Genomic DNA, 17130 nt, shown 5'->3' with positions numbered 1-17130 from the left:
TCGAGAGTCAGGTCCATGAGTTTCTGAGTACCTTGTTCCCAGTGACTGCTTTGGAAGATGAAAGTGTTCGGCACTAGGATCAGGTCCTCTCTCTATCCAGCATTTTGCATTTTCATTCTTATCATTGCGGGCCACCTAAAACACACAACAATCCTTTTCCCTGCCTTAAACACATCCCCATGCAAATTCTGCTGAGAAGAGTTGATGCATTTACACCTGCCAAGGTGGAAACACGCGGGCACTTGCCAGTTTTGATGACGAACCTTTGTTCTAGTATAAACTCCATTAATTCATATGAGGTTCATATGGCAGTTTCCTTCCCCCTTCCCCCTTCCCTTCTTCTTACTCTCCAAGGGTCTGGTGTTTTGTATGTCTTTTGCAGTGTCTCCCCACGAGTATTTCAGTTCTGTTGGCACTTTCCGTAGCAGTATTAATAATGACATTTCACTGGCATGGGGCCAGCTGTAAAAGTTTATGGAGTAATTTTGTAATAGAGCTGTGAGAGCTTAGCAAAAACCCAGCAGGTGAACGAGCTTTCTCCCTCACTCCTTTAAAATAAAAGCTCTCCCGCACAGCGAGCTTTGCAAAGCCTTTGCGCCAAGGTTTCTTAGAGGCAAGAACATGCATATTTTAATGTGACAGGTCTAGGAACCAGTGTTCTCCTGTGGCACTCCCACCTCCAGCTGCAAGACTGTACCCCTTGTCCCCATCCTGAGCCCTGCTCAGTGCAAACACTGAATATAAAATTGCTGCTTTCCCCTTGCCCTCCACCTTCCAGCTGCATATTCCCACCCTGGTTCCCTGCTTGGAGCAATGATTTAATAAATATATCTACAATAATCATCAGCGCCTCTGTCTGCCTTCCCCCTCCCAGCTGCAGTTTCCCACCCTTATTTCTGTGCCATGATTAGTACATATGTTTAAAATAAAACTCATCGTCTCCTTCTCCCTTCCTCCTCCCAGCTGTGGATTCCTCTCCGCCTCCATCCTACCCAGATTTTCAGCCCCAGTTTGTAGGCATATTTCACAAGAAAACTGAACCTCTGACAGTACCTTCCCTTCTTGCTGACTGGCATTTCTCCATTTCAATTTGAACAGCGGGCATTAATATGAAATCAGATCATAGTCCTCAGTGGTGCTGTCATCAAGCCCATGAGCAATCTGAACGGAGCAGAAAGATTCCTCTATATTTGACTCTCTCTCTTTGGCCAGTGTCTTGGACATGGGCATGACCCTGAAAGGCTAGGATGTAACTTGGACTGCACCCCTGTGTGAAGGAAGTAAAGGCTCTCCTGCTACCTCTTGACTCCGGTGTACGCAACCAAACTACAAATTCACAGAATGACATAATTACTGAGGTCGGAAGGGACCTCTGCAGATTGCCCAGCCTCCCTGATCAAAGCAGGATCAGCCAGAGAAGGTTGCCCAGGACTGCATCCAGTCAGGTTTTGAGTATCTCCAAGGATGGAGATGCCACAACCTCTCCAGGCAACCTGTGCCAGTGTTCGATCATCCTTACAGCAGGAAAGTTTTCTTTTACATTTTAATGGAATTTCCTGTATTTCAGTTTATGCCCATTGCCTCTCATCCTGTCACTAGACATCACTGCGAAGAGTCTGGCTCCATCCTGTTTACTCATCAGGTATTTGTACACATTGATCAGATCTCCCTGAGCCTTTTTTCTTCAGGCTGAACAATCCCAGCTCTTGCATTCTCTCCTCATATGAAAGCTACTCCAGTTCTCCAATCATCTTTGTGGCCCTTCACTGGACTCACTCCAGTATGTTTGTCTCATACTGGAGAGCCCAGCACTGGACCCAGCACTCCAGATGTGTCTCACTAAGGCTAAGCATAGGGGAAGGATCACCTCCCTTGACCCGCTGACAATGCTCTGCCTAATGTAGCCCAGGACGCTGTTGGCCTTCTTTGCCACAAGGGCACATTGCTGGCCTATGTTCAACTTGTTGTCCACCAGGACCACCAGGTACTTCTCTTCAAAGCTGTCTTCCAGCTGGCTGAACCCCAGCATGTGAGGCCATTTTCAATTACCTTTGAAAGGTCATGGTAACTGTAGAGTATCCTGAGGACTGGAAGAAAGCAAATGTCACTCCTGTCTTCAAGAAGGGCATCACCTTCATCCTCACCTTGATCTCTGGGCAAGTGATGCAGCAAAAAACCCTGGATCCCTAAGCTTCATCCTCCTCTACCAAGGATAAGTCTTCCTTGCTGCATACTTTCCTTGTTTGCAAGAATCAGGTCCAGCAGAGTGTCTTCCCTTGTTGGCTCCTTGACCAACTGCAGCAGGAACTTATAGTCAATGCCACTCAGGCACTTCCTGGATTGCTAGTGTCCTGCTGCGTTGTCCCTCCAGTAGATACCAGAATAGCTAAAATTCCCCATGAGGCCCAGAGCCTGCGAATGTGAAGCTTCATCCAGTTGTCTGAAGAAGGCCTCATCTACTTCTTGCTGGTCAGGTGGTGTGTAGCAGATACCCACCACAATGTCATTCACGTTAGTCTGCCCTCTAATCCTGACCCATAGGCTCTCAGCTGGCTTGTGACCTGTCCCCAGGCAAAGCTCATGTGTTCTTGCTGCTCTCTCACAAAAAGGGCAATTTCCCCTCCTCGCCTTCCTGGTCTGTCCATCCCAAAAAGCCTGTATCCTTTGATGGCAGTGCTTCAGTTGTGAGCTGTCCCACCATGTCTCTGTGATCCCACTGAGATGTAGCCCTGCAACTGCATGCAGATCTCTAATTCCTCCTGTTTTTTCCCTATGCTGCGTGTGTTTGTGTACAGGCACTTCAGAGAGGCAGCCAGTCACACAGATTTTCCAGGAAAGGTATGAGAGATTTCCCCATAGTGCTGTCCTATAGGCACTTCCTTATTTGTTTGCATGTACTTGAATTGGGCTCCCGTCAGGCCTGTTTTGTTGGTTACAAGGTCTCTCTTGTCCACATCACCCTGCACCCTTTGATTGCCAACCCAATCCACCTCTTCCTCACTTTGCTGAGGGTTGTCATCTCCCTGCCCCATCACTCCCAGGTTGGCCAGCCTGTTGGAAAAGATGCTTTTGAGCCACTTTATCAGCTGGATACCGTCTCTTCCTAGCAGTTCTTGATCGTCCCATGGTCATTAAAAAATAAATCCCTGTTGGTGACACCAGCTACATAACCAGTTGTTGACACACACAATCCGTCCATTGCTCTTCAAGCCTTTATCCCTCAGTAACAGGACTGAGGACAACACCACCTAGGCCCCCATGCCCGTGCCCCATGAATTGATGCTTTGTATATGTTCTCTGCTTCCCACTGCAGCAGGGGACTAAAAATTTGGGAACAAAACCAACCTCCACATCAGGACTCAGGACCTCAGATATTGGAAATAGCTCCTGGGTATGAGTGGAGACCAGAGACAGGTGTGCAGATCTGGTGAGTATTTTGATATCTCATTTCATATTTGAAGTGTGGTCTCAGCAGAAGTCTCTCTGTGTTACTTCATCTAGATCAGCTGTTTAAGACTACATTTTATACTAAGAACATCATGGCCTTTCCCTAGTGCTGAAACCAGTGGGCATGGAATGGCCCATGTCCATGCTATTAATCCTCCAGAGCAGGGTGCCTGTGTCCAAATCACCTCTTAGAAGTGGTCCCTGCCCTGTTTCCTCATGAACTCTGTCCAGAAATTGAGAATACACTAGGTAGCTGACCCAGGCCAAAACTGTGCCAGGGAATAGGTTAATAACTTCACAGAGTCCTTTAATGGTTTAATTTATTATGTACGCTTAATTTACCCCAAGCATCTAAGCAGCAGCATAAATCTTAAAGCTGACCAACAAGGACAGAATGAGATGTGCTCTATTTTGGTACAATTTAGTACCAGCAGTTGTCCTAATAAGGATGTAAGGCATTTGGAGGGTTTCTGTGGAGGGTCATCACTTCAGACACCTCTCCGGATGTTGGTTGTGGGTCCTGGCATCTTTGTTACAAGAGCTAAAACCAGGTAGACTTTGGTCTCCTTTTGTGCCTGGTTTCAGAGTGCTCTAGGATATGTCAGGAGAGAAAGATTTGCCCGTCTTCTACATAGCTGAGGAACACTGAGGTCCTGGGAGTGCTGTGCTTTCAAGGCTGGCAATATTGTCTCTTTCTGCACATGGCATATGGAAGTGGAGAGACCCACACAGTTTTGTCTTTAACGACTAGAGAATGAAGCATGTGGCAGTTTAAAACATACTTTTTCAATTTGCTACCCTGGGGAATGCTTTTTTTCCCCCCAAAATTCATTCCAAGTACATGCACAATCCAAAATAGGGCCTTTCTCTTCCCTACACATTGTCCCATGCAGTGACCCTCGGTGGGATGTGGTGGTACTTTTGGACTAGACTTGGACCAGTGCGAAAGGTTGAAAACTAGAGGTGCATGTTCAGATTCTGTATCAAGTTATATACCCCTGCCTAATCCCTACCTGCCTTACCCTAAGAGATGCAGATGCTGTGAGTCGAGCCAAGTTCTTTGTGGCAGGCACTGGGACAGTGCTCTGCATGATGAAGATGCCTGGGGCAGGCTGGATGTACAAAGTGACTGTGTGGGATTGTGGCAGTCACAGGCAAGAATAATGCTGAGTCCACAGAAAGTAATTTGGTTTTGATCTAGATGTGACTGGAACACTTTGGAAATGTCCCAGAGGCCTACATTAACTACATATTTGATGGTCTATCTTTCGCCAGTGCCTTTTCGGAATGATACAACAGAATAACGAGGAAAGGGCCATTGTGGTACAACAACAGCAATGTTATTGTGTCAGTAATAACTGATGCTGACGGCATCTTCAGAACCTCATGGTTCATAGGAAGGTAAGTTCTTCATCCATGCAGTTTACGTTCTGTCAGCTGGGATATTCATCAGCCTTCCTGGGAATGATAGAGCTGCTGGAAGTATAACACCTGGACAGACACAGGATGGTACCCAGCGCTGTGTGTCATGTAGCAGAGCAGCTCTGCTGACATTTCTGGGAGTATGGCCATACTGTCCTTGCCCTCCTTGGAGTGGCCAGCACACCTAGTGATGACAGCAAGCACAGTCCAAGCTGGTTTGCAGGCTGTGTTGAATTGTGTTTACTCTGTACCCTGCACAGTAAAGATGGGCCAAAATTCCACACTGCCAGACAGTGTTTGGTGAGATATTATAATTATTATTTACAGAAGCTTGTTTATAACAACAAGGACAAAAAAGAATTGCTTCAATTTCATAGTGTTTCTAGTTGGCTAGAATGGATCAGCATCTTATCTCTCACCTAAACAGGAATTCATGGACTCCCTCAAATATTCTTATTTTTGAGTCAGCATGCAGCTCGAAATAGCATTCCAGAAAGAAACCAAGATTATTCATTCTTGATCAAAACAACATCCTTATTCTCCGTTCTGTCTGGGTAACCTCTGTCGAGAAAATGGCCGCAGAGAGGAAAAGAAGAAAAAACAGTATTATGCTGCCTTAGGACCACCAGTGTCCTGGAAAGGAAAGAGCTAGAACAGTTCTGCATCTTGCAGACACTTGCACTCTGCCCCGCTGGCCTCCATCAGCCCTGCCTCATCTCTCTACTGTTTTCAGCATCCTGTTCTCCAGAGCCTTAACCTCTACCTGTACAGCAAGGAGGGCTTTAGTATACAGGCTTATGTTGTAGCTCCACACAAAAAAGCCCTTTTACAGTGAATTTAAATTACAGTTTTCACCACCAGAGAGACCTTTAGCCATAGGGTCCAAGTGCAGTGGCAGAACAACTGTTCAGTGGCCACAGAAAACTGCAAAATCAGGTCAGAAAAATCACAATATATTGAAAACTTACCAAGTATGCACCAATCAGAGACATGGAGATTTTTTTCAGTGACCTGACCAGCAATCATCCAGTCAAAATCCTTGAGGTTGTTTAGCATTTGTTATTTGTCAATGATTTTTGTAGCGAGAACAGTAACACCTGCAATAACTAAGGATGGAGTGTAGCTCCTATTATGACCTCCTTCATGGCCTTATCCAAAGCCAAAGCCATCAAAGTTGGGAAGGACTCATTGGCTTCAACTGTTTTTCAATCAAGCATTTGTTTAATTGACTATAACTATCTCTAACAAATTCCATTATATCAAATTGTCCTGTGAAACTACCTTTTTATTTTTTATTGTTTCATCAAAATACATCCAGCTGTTTCCATGCTTGTATCAGTACAATTTGCCCCAGACATTCCAATGCAAAATATTATGCATATTTAAGTCAGTAACAGCTGAATCCATTTTCTTCAAACTCCCCTTATTTTAAATCTAATTGAAACATAGAGAATGTGATTTGCTTGTCTTAACTTAATTAGTTCAGTAATTTTAAGACTATTAGCACTGGAATTTTTTACTTCTGCTCAATATGTTTTGAATTCAACCTCTTGGCTCATAGAGAAATGCTATGAAACAATGGGTTATTTTAAATTTTAGATGTCCAGCAAACTTTAAGCATATATTAGGATAGAACAATGCAAAGAGAAAGTGGCAGTGGTCTCTTCATTACTCACAGCTGCTGTTGGCCACATGACATGATAATAATAATAGCTTTGGCATTTCTATAGAATATTCAGCTTGAAGGAAAAATCTAAAGGTTGTTGGACTGCTCTCTAGCTATTTATGAATTCCATATGCTTATATGTGTCTTTAAACACTGTGAGGGATTTGCAGTATGAAAATGTGTTTAGTTCTAGGAGGTGCTGACTGTCCGTGGGCAAGGAGGAATATATTTGTGCTTAGGACATGCTGCAAGTGCCATCTGCTTTGATGCTGTACATCTGTGCAGCTGTTGATTTTACCAAACTCATCCCACCTGAGGGGGATGTCCCAGGCAGGATACAGAGAAGAAACAAAACTCCAGGAAACTGAGTCAGAGAACTTCTGAAGGAGACAAGGCTTGGGATTGAAAGAGAGTGACTTACTGGGAAAACTAACAAAGAAATGTCACCCAAATTCTCTGCTGAGGGATGGCAAACTTCTAGAAAAGATAGTTGTATTAAACCTGCTGCTTTCAAGAACTGTCAATCTTATGTTTTAATAGATTAAACTGTGTTGTGGTGTTAAGGCTGAAACATAACAGCTTCCAGAATAGTGACTATTCAGCCTAAAAGGACCTCGTGGGATACAGCTGACAAGTGCACAGTTACTGCAATCTACTATCTAGTCTAAGGCTGGTAGAATTACAGCCTTCTTCTCAGGAAGGGATGGTGTTCTCAGATGGACCAGAGGACTGGGCAAAGGAGTAAATAATCCTATAAACGTGATCCAAGATAGGGCCATGGGTGTCCAGGATTAGAGGCTGGAAACTCCACCTTCTCTTTTTATGGACAGTCTTGGTATTGAAAATTCATGGTGTACACACATGTATAATTTGAAAAAAGGAAATGCTTCATTTTAATGTTTTCAGTGAAAATATTTCATTGTTCCTGTTCCCAAATGAGAACTTTTTGGTTTTTTGAAGGGCTCCAAACCACTAGAGCTAGCTGAACATTCATTTATGTCTCCGGGTGATGTGGGTAGTCCTGTAGCTTGGGTGTTGCAAGCTCACATTCTCCACTGTGGGTTTGGGTAACTGACCAAGTTACCTTGCGGCCCCTTGTGCTTGGCCCTTAGTCCGTTTCCTCCCATGGGTCACCACAAGGCCTAGTCAGAGGGAGGACTTCTTTGCAATGCAGGGAACGTGGTCTGGCCAAGGAGGTCCACCTGAATTAAAAACTTTCATAAAGAAAAGTGGTGCTGCTAGGAAAGCAGAATAATGCTGAGTGAATTCAAAAAAAGTCAGTTGGGTCAGTTCAATAAACCAAGAGGTACTAAAAAACACTGAAGCAGTTAAAATGATTTTTTTTTTCTGGAGGACTGAAGTGTTTCACGACATTAAAATCCTTTGAAAGATCATTTAGACAGAATAGAAATAACCAGCCCTACTTAAAAACAAGTTGCCCTGGATTATACAGCAGACAATAGAGTAGGCTCCTATGTAATCCACCAGACTACAACACATCCCAGGAAAGTCATTAAGTCTGAATCCTGTTTCTGTGCAAGTCGATTGCAAAACTCCCACTGATTTTGCTAGCAGCAGAAGTTCTCTTGGAATTTTTACATTCCTGTAAGGATGAACAAAACCCTCTGTTTTAGCTATGAAAAAGCAGGACCACACCAGTGCAAGCAAAGCTTTTCTGTGAAAGTTCTATTAGCAAAAGGAAGAGTCAAGCGATTTTGCATGCTGATGTCTATTGTTCTAAATGCATTATATGGTTACCATAAAAAAACAGATAGAATGAACAGATTTTATTGTTCACCTCGTCTGAAGTGTTCATTGTCAATATTCCAGGCAAAAGAATTTTCATCTTCTTTTATATTTTGTTTCTCAGGTTCATATGACACCTAATGAAACCTTTTTGTAGAACATGCATGCAGAATAGTGCTTTTCTTGTTCTGAGTAAATGGTCAGCCTAAAATTGTTGTTAAACAACACTTTCCGTGGAAGGTAAGTCAGGGCTCTACCACTGTTGTAAATAAGAGACTTCTCTGAAACTATCTGCATGCTTAAATAAAGCTATACTTAAGTTTTTGCATTTGTCTGAGTTTTCCCTTTCCATGTAATAAAATCACAGGGAAATACTGATATAACTTAAACCCTTTTCATTATTATCGTTATTAGCTAATAATAATGTAATAACAAAAGAAGTAATAATAAATTAAAAAATAAGAACAATGAAGAAATAACAAAAGATGAAAAAGCAATAGAAGCTGGATATTCTTACTGAAAAATAAATTTTTACTTTTTGTGATGAAATCTAAAAGAAATTTATAGCAATATTCTATTTCTCTTTGGAAATTGTAATAGCACTACAACTGGGTATTTTAGCTAAATGCCTGTACATTACTGTCCTACTAAGGTTTCTTATTTTTATTGTGGCCATGGAATATTTTAAGCTTTCTACACAATAGCAGTTTCTGAAGAAGGTATAAGTAATGAGTTGTCTTCTTTGGCATAAGAAATTTGGGTAATGCAGGTTTCACACAAGTGTTTTCCCAACTCCATTTGGTAGTACTCTGGAGGTGTGAAGGGCTGAGTAAAGCTCACTGAAATTGAAATGATGTACAGACCTCATTGGCTCTTGCACTTGGGGAATTTTATCCAAAGTGAATTTCCATAACCATGGATATTAGAACAGAAATTAGTTCCTTTGTCTATCAGTTCCTTTGTCATATCTTGTGCATAAATAAATAAATAAATAAATAAACTTTCCAAATTAATATCTAAAGAAAGTGCCATACTACTATTCACATTTTTCTGCATACTGTCTTTAGCAAGAAGAAGTGTATACTGAAATTACTTTCATTAGCTAGGAATCAGGCGTATAAAACAACAGAGATGTCTTCCTTTAGCAGTGCCATGCCAACATAGTACTCCACACAGCAACATCAAAAGCTTTTCTTTTTGAGGGGGGCAGGGGATGGGGGAGGGCAACAGGACAGGGAATCTCAGAAGAAAGCAAGGAGAAGTGTCTTAGACAGCATTCTCCAACACTTTGTCTAAAATTACTGGGGGGATAGATGCAACTAGCAAACTCAATAGTAGTACAGATAGTGCCCAACACAGCAACCCTACTTCCTTTCTTTTGCATTTCCCAAAGTTAAAGAATGGTATGCTGTGGTTTGATGCATCACAGAAAATCATTATTGGAAGGATGATGGAGGTTAAAGGGATGTAAAGGTGTAAATTCTTCTGCTTTCTTTTTAGAATTTTAATCTGAGAAACTTCAGAGTAGACAGTGAAGCAAGAAGACTCCCTTTCCACTCTCACTTTTGCAGTCTTGGTGCTCTTGAAACCATGTCAGCCATTGAGTTAAATTCTCCCTTTCCCTTTCACTCAAGCCTCACAATTTGTTGCATTGTCATCCTTTACTGTCAGCTCCTTCTATCCCTAACCAGCACCTGCTCAGAAATGTTCACCAGTTCCAAACACTGCTGTAATCTACATGCTGACACAAGGCAAACCTGATACTGAAACCAGTATTTTGTAACTCTAGAGTACCTTCCAAAGATCTCAAAACTCCATCCATCCATAACACCTGAAGTTCTACAGTTACTTAGGCAGAAAAAATTAAGTCACTCCATTTTCAAGACCTGAACCCACATCTCTGGAGCACCAGCTTTCTGTAGGAGCAAAAAAGCCATCCTACCTCTTCAGACGGTGATGACCTCCTTTTGTGTCTCTTTCAGAATGTTTTGATTTTGGCATCAGACTTTTTAGGGCATAAATTAAAATGGTGCCTATGATGCTTCATCTAATATCATATAGTCCTTGAGCTTCCTTTCTCAAAGATCTGCTGGGTACCTTATTTCACCTGAGTCCTGAATGAGTTACAGGAGTGATTGCCTTCAGTCTCATAGTTCCTGAGCTTCCAGCATACAAAGGTGTACTTGGTCTGCCACTGTCATTCATTACAAACAGTTATGAAATACTGCAGTGTTGGGCAATGAAGATTTGAGGCACTGTTGTCTTAACTTAACCAGTCATTTACCTGTAATGGTTATTATAAGATGAACTCTGTTATGTGAAGGGGGAAGGAAAGAGAATATAACCTTGGTATAAGGAGCATCAGAGCTTAGTGATGCCTCCTCTTGAAAATCTGAAATAAAGATTGTTGTCATATATTATATGACAGAGAAATCTAAATGGAGAACATATACCAAACACAGTACCGAGGCTGTGGTGTAATGTGAAGGGAAGATGCCTTATCTCATGTTGCTTTATGGGACTGCTGGAATAAAATGGTAGAAGAGAAAAAGGAAAAGAGAAAATGAGAGAGATTCAGAAAGTAATATGATTCTGGGAACTAAAGTATTCTGACACTGGAAAAGGCAGTGCTGGGGTAGAAGAGAGCAGAAGAGAAATGTAGATATGGAAGTAAGGAAGATAGAATGGTAGAGAAAGCAAAAATGAGAGAAGACCTGGCTTAAGTTTCAAGTCAAATGATCTGGATCTCAGACACATTCCCAGCTACCCATTGGATAACAGCAAAAAGCATCACCTAATATTTTGTTTCTCTTTACAAACTACTGTGTGAATAGATTCCTAGTCCAGGAGCAGAGATATGGCTCCCTCAACAAACACTTCCTGCCCGTTTCCCCTTGTAGAACTTGTCCTATGCTTCCTGAGAGGCAGATGAAGAGTTAGAAACAAAGGGAATCTTTGAAATGATGTACAAATGCCAAAGACAACAGCTTCTTAGATAATTTAAAGAAAGCTGGCAGTCATCACAGGTTTGAGATCTGAAGGCTACGTGCTCTTAGTGTGTTCCCCTGTGCTCGTGATCTATGGATACTCCACAGTATCCACATCTTTAGATTTCTTGTCCTTCCCAGTAATTCGTATGTGGATTTTGCATGTGGAAGCTTTAAAATAGTATGAGAAAATAAGAAAAAAATAAAGCCTTGTGGATAAAGTCAAGATTGTGTTCTTGGAGAACCAAGGAGACCTCCAATTCAACTTGTAATGTCTCCTTCTGGAATCTAGTATATCCTCCCTCTTTATTTTAGTATATGCAGGGTACAGAGAAGGCACTGAGACACTAGTAAAGATTTTTTTTCTTAAAATTAATCTATTGCTTGTTAAGTCAATCTGTCTCCAGAGGGACAGAGCTACTAGTCAATCTTCTAAAACTACATGGGTTAGCAACAGATGTTTTCTCAGTTGTATAATGGAAAACTTTTTTTTTTTTTTTTTTTCCTGAAGGATGGGACATATTTCTTTGGACTTGGTACAGTCTGCTATGGTTTGGGTATGGTCTTCACCCGCAATAGCTTTGGTAACAACACATATAATATAAGACAACAATCTTGCCTTCAGTTATTTAAGAGAAACCTGACTCCACTCCTGAGACAATATAACTCTGGCCAAAGGAAGTTCAGTTGGCTTCTTCTTTTCTGAAAAACAGACCACACAATTGTGGTGGATGAAAGTAGCCAAAAAATTAAGAGATCATATTCAGACAAATAACTTTTTTTTTTAAATACAGTGTTTTTTCCCAGTCCTCCCACTCTTGCAATATGAACTACTGCATATGCTTCGTGAAATTACCATCTACTGCTCAGTTGTTTATTTTTGTAATCACTGGATTTTATTTCTTTTATTTGCCTTTTGACCCTGTTTTGATTATTGAGAATTTTAACGATCAAGGGATCTTTAGATTGGAGTCCCTTTCATAAAACATGATTTCCATAGAAAATTGTAACAGTTCCACTGACAGCATTGATACTCTGATTTATTCTCACAATCAGACAAGTACTTAAGTTACTACCAAGGGATTTTGATTCCTCTGCTACCTTTCCTTCTGATACTGTTTTTTTATCAGATCATTTCTTTGTGAAACGAATTTAAAGCTTGAAACCCAATCATATGGTTTATTTTAGATTTTTTTTTTAATCTATCAACTTGTATTCTTCCAGTAACTTCATAGCTAAGTCAGGTTTGTTGACCCCTGTAGCTGCTTTCTGTTAAACAATCTGCTGAATTATACAATGCACATTTGAGTAAAATGTTAGACTTGAAATGCCACCAAGTATATTCTATTTCTGAAACACTCTGGTATTCTAAAGCACTCAGTGATTTGAAAGTCAATGGAATGAAACTCAGGAGAAACAAGAGAACTAGATTTACTGTTAATTTGATATTTGGAAGTGACATTTCATTTTGCATGTGGATGCTGAAAAAGCTGCCAAAACCAAACTTTGCTAAAATATCATAATTACCAGTTCCTCTAATCCCCAAATACAATATTGTTTGATGAAAACAATATATTCTTGAGTCCCTTTGCTCCACCATCTCCAGTTATTTATAAAAGGAAATGTCTGACTTTTTAAAATGGAATAGCTGGGTCACTGTTTGATTAATTTTGTCTTCCTCTGCTTATCAGTCTTGATTTAAACAGTGGGTCATTGTGTTCTGATTCTCTTGTGTTTTAACCAGTCAACTCCTTTTACTGCTGCCTTTTCAGGATCAAAATGAACCTAACTTTTTCCTTTCCTGTAAGAAGCTCTATACTTATTATGCCACTATGCTCAAAAAGTAACTCTTGTTCTGTTTGGCATACTGAGAGGAGCTGTGGGCTAGATGGAGTGTGAGGCACTCAGGGTGCAGATGTCCATGGCTGGACACAGTGTCTTGGTTGGAAGTCATTCCAAGCCAAGAAATCTAACAGGTCACTTACTTCAGGGCCATGGTGCTAAATGATCAGCACTGTGTGATGTGAACCTCTGCACAACATGAAAACTGGCTGCAGTTGACTTCTGCAAGTTTAATTAAAGGTAGAGGTCCCCATATTGTCTTTCTCCAGCTAATACAAAAACAGCAATGAACAAAATATAGATAATGCAAAATTTCTGACAGCCTACCAAGTAGCACAATTTGGCTAATCCTTGGTGACTGTGACAGTATAAAGAGAGCACTGTGCTGTGTCATGTCACAGGACATAGCAGTCTCAGTTTGACTTTGCTATTGCTCACACAAGTCATTCTCAGTCAAGACTGTGCCAGCTCTCTGCCCTGTACCTCAGTCCCTGCTGGTCTTTGGAGAAGGTCTCACCAAATCCTGAAGAGCAGGTATCCAGGAATATGATTGCTGTCTGTGATCAGTGCTTTCTGACAGAGAAGAAAGATCACGCTGAAGTTGATGGAAGGTGCCAGGAATGTGCCCTTGCAGCCCTACACACCAGTAGCTAGAACTACCTTCTGCAGCGGTTCTCCCACCCAGCAGTTCTGGTGACCATGCTCTGTCTGAAACCAGACAAGGTGTTTACTCACCCAGTTAGATTATAGATAAGCTGTCTCAGACCGAGGACCTCCACATTCTTGTCATATGCTCCAGAACATTCGCAAGCTCACTGGCTTTATGTTCAAATGCAAAATGTTACTTGGGCGCTGAAAAAAAATGTTTTGTACATTCTTGGCCTGGCAGGGCCCTATTTGTAGCAGCGATATATTAATCTTGCTTGGTTTTAAATCTTAACACTGCTCTTCCTCAAGTAAATATCTGAAACCTCACAGCTTGGGAAGTGGATTAATGCCCAGTGACATCTAATAGTCAGCTTTCAGTGGCAGTCACTGTGCAGAGCTGACCACCCTTCAGGTTTGGACCCGCATCTCACGAGACCCCTGTGCCAGTACCTCCTTTGGAGGCAGTCTGCAAAGTCTGTTGGGCACTTAGTGCTGGGCTATCTAAGAACTGAGGTGTCTTTCACAATCTCAGTTTCTCAGATGGTTTGATAAAGTTTTAAAGCATAAATTTTCTTCCAGACAACAAGGAACCTGTCTATCCTCCACTTGTTGGGGCAGGCTTGTTAGTGACAGCCCACATATACACTGAAATCTGTCTGTACACTGTACTGTCAAAATTTCTCTTCCAGGTATGTTATTTTCACTGTATAGCATTTAGATTAGTGTTAATGTTTGTTTAGCTTCATTGTAGCAGATATAGTTATTTCAAAGGCTGCTTAGAGTCTTTTGTCATGTTATTTTACTATTTTTCCTCATCTGTTTAGGCTTAAGCAGTCTGTATATTATAAAAAATTGTTTTATTTTCCTGTAAAACACCTTGGATACTGAATACAACCCATATGGCAGTTTGAGGAAACAGCATCTCCCAAAGAGGGTGTTGAATGTGCACAAATATGTACTTGTTTTTTTTCTAAGGGCACCTGCCAGAACCCTGCTGACACATTGAGTATAAAAAAATATTTGGCATCAGTCATCTCCTCCAAAATTTCCTTGTAGATATTGGAAAATATTCTTTTATGTTTTTATTTAATTCTGCGTGATATATCCTGGTTCTTGTGGCTTCATCTATACCGGCAAAGTATGTGTGCCAAGGCATGTTCTCTGGCACCAACACCACCTGGAATGGTATGACCTGAGTCTGCGCTAGTAAATTCGCTGTCCCTTGAAAGAGCAACAAGCTGGTTGGGATGGGCACTGAAGTGACTGAATTTACTTATATAAACATAGTTTGGAAGGACTAAGTCAGAAGTCAGGTTGGACAACAGCAGGCTGCCTTATAGCAAGAGGGAGGTGGCAAGACCAAGAAGTGGGTAGGATGTGGCAGAAGGAGAAAGGGGAGATGAAGACATTCATGTATGTGGCATCCTGTCCACCGCCCAGGTGGGGACAACTGGGGGTGACCTAGGATACTCTGAACATGCTTCTGCTGTGTGCAGGTGGAGGGTGGCCAGCTCCATGCAGGGATGAGCCCTGCCCCTGGGAGCAGTTGCAGCTGGGAGTGGTGCTTAGCAGTGCTGGAGCAAGAATCGGATGAGGGTAGGAGAAGTGTTTCTGCAGCTGGCAGGCACCTGCCATGGCAGTGCCATGCCTGATCTGAATGGGATGCCACGGAGAGTGGCCGTGGTCCTTGCTCACCCTCAGCCATAGGGGCCACTGCAGCTCTGCAGGGGTCTCCTGGGGTGTGTGGGGGCCTCAGTGAGGGCTGGGGGCTCATGGTTCCTCTGGCTGCTCCCCAGAGGCCTCCCTGATGGAGGTTCCCCTCCCAGGAGACGCTCAAAAAGCTGGATAATAGGTGCCATCAGGTTTCCATAGTGACACCAAGGACAGCATAGGAGGATGTACATAAACTGGGCAATGACCATATTCAGCTCTTGCACTAACCCTTGTATTAGAGCTAGGAGAACTGTCCTAGGGCCCATCTTGTGATACTCTTTCATCTTTGTTTCATCAGGTTATGTCCTAGAAGTTTTCCTTAATTTCTTCAACATTTTGTTCTTGTATCTTCTTGATGAGACTGAGACTTTGGCATATTTTTAAGCCAATGACAGTTTTACCAAAATATAACATATTGCAGTTAGGTAGGTAAATTGTTTTAGCTGAAAAAATAAAAGGTTCTGTTTAGTCATTCTGAGTGCAATATTTTGCTATTTTATTTTATTTTTTCGAAACATGTTGAGAACTAAAGTGCAATTGAATCAATTCACATTGAAACAGAATTTCAAGTAAAAGTTTTGATCTAAAACATTTGTTTAGTTTTTTAAAAAGTAGCCTTGAATACTTTATGCAAGACATTGATTTAAACATTCAACTTGTTTTGTTTTGTTTCTCTTTTGTAGCTCTACTTGTCTAAGTGCCACTATACATTTATATATATTTGTGGTAATCACCAAATAAGAATGCAAAAATTCATGTCACTGAGTTATAGTTCTTATTTTAGATTGGCTACTTCTAGCAGTAACCATTTAAGAGTTGATTATAGTTACTATATCTAGTTATATAATGATTTGGTATCACCCCAATCATGATATTCTGGACTTATGTCCAATGGACTCAAAGAACCATAGTTCATGAAGGAGCACATAGCAAGCCCCTCACCTACAGGCACCTAAATCCTTACCTAAAACAAGACCCAGAAGACCTTCTGGGCATTCCTGATTTAGGATTTACATCTAGAAATGTTCTGGAGTCAGCTGTTGGGGCTCCCCGGACAGTGGGGTGGACAGGTGGGTCCCAGGCGCTGGGAGGGGACTGCCCAGTGCTGCTCACGCTCAGGGCAGGGATGCCCCTGGACTGCTGCCCCTCTCAGGGCTGCCTGTTTCCCTTCAGCAGCCAGACTCCGCTGCAGGAGCAGGCTCCTCGGGGAGCTCATGCGGTCCCCAGGGCAGAGCCCGCAGCCATGACTCTGCCTTGCTACATGCTTGGGTGGGCTGCAGCCCAATGTGGAGATATTTAAGGTAGCATTTAAGGGTAAGCTCTGGAGCTGGGAGCAGCACCCAGGGGTGACCTCACGGTAACATGGCTTGAGCAGTACTGCCCTGCATGCCTGACTGGGTCACCACCAGCTCTGCCATGCTTGCACCAGCTCTGCCACGCTTGCACCATGCTCCAATGCAGGATGAAGACATGCCATTTCCCTCGCTCCTTTGTTTATGCCACCCTTTCCCTCATATGTCATTCATGAAAAAAGATCATCTTCTTCTGGATGATATTTGGAATAATTTCAGCGCGGTTAGGCAAATGCCTTCTTCGTGGAGAGCAAAGATTTCTCATTGAAATACATATTGGCTTTTACTTAGTAAATCACAGATAGTA

Source organism: Dromaius novaehollandiae, chromosome 2 (assembly GCF_036370855.1).
Source record: "Dromaius novaehollandiae isolate bDroNov1 chromosome 2, bDroNov1.hap1, whole genome shotgun sequence".
Taxonomy (NCBI): domain Eukaryota; kingdom Metazoa; phylum Chordata; class Aves; order Casuariiformes; family Dromaiidae; genus Dromaius; species Dromaius novaehollandiae.
The sequence above is the reverse complement of the archived record's forward strand: the minus strand, read 5'-3'. Positions refer to the sequence as shown.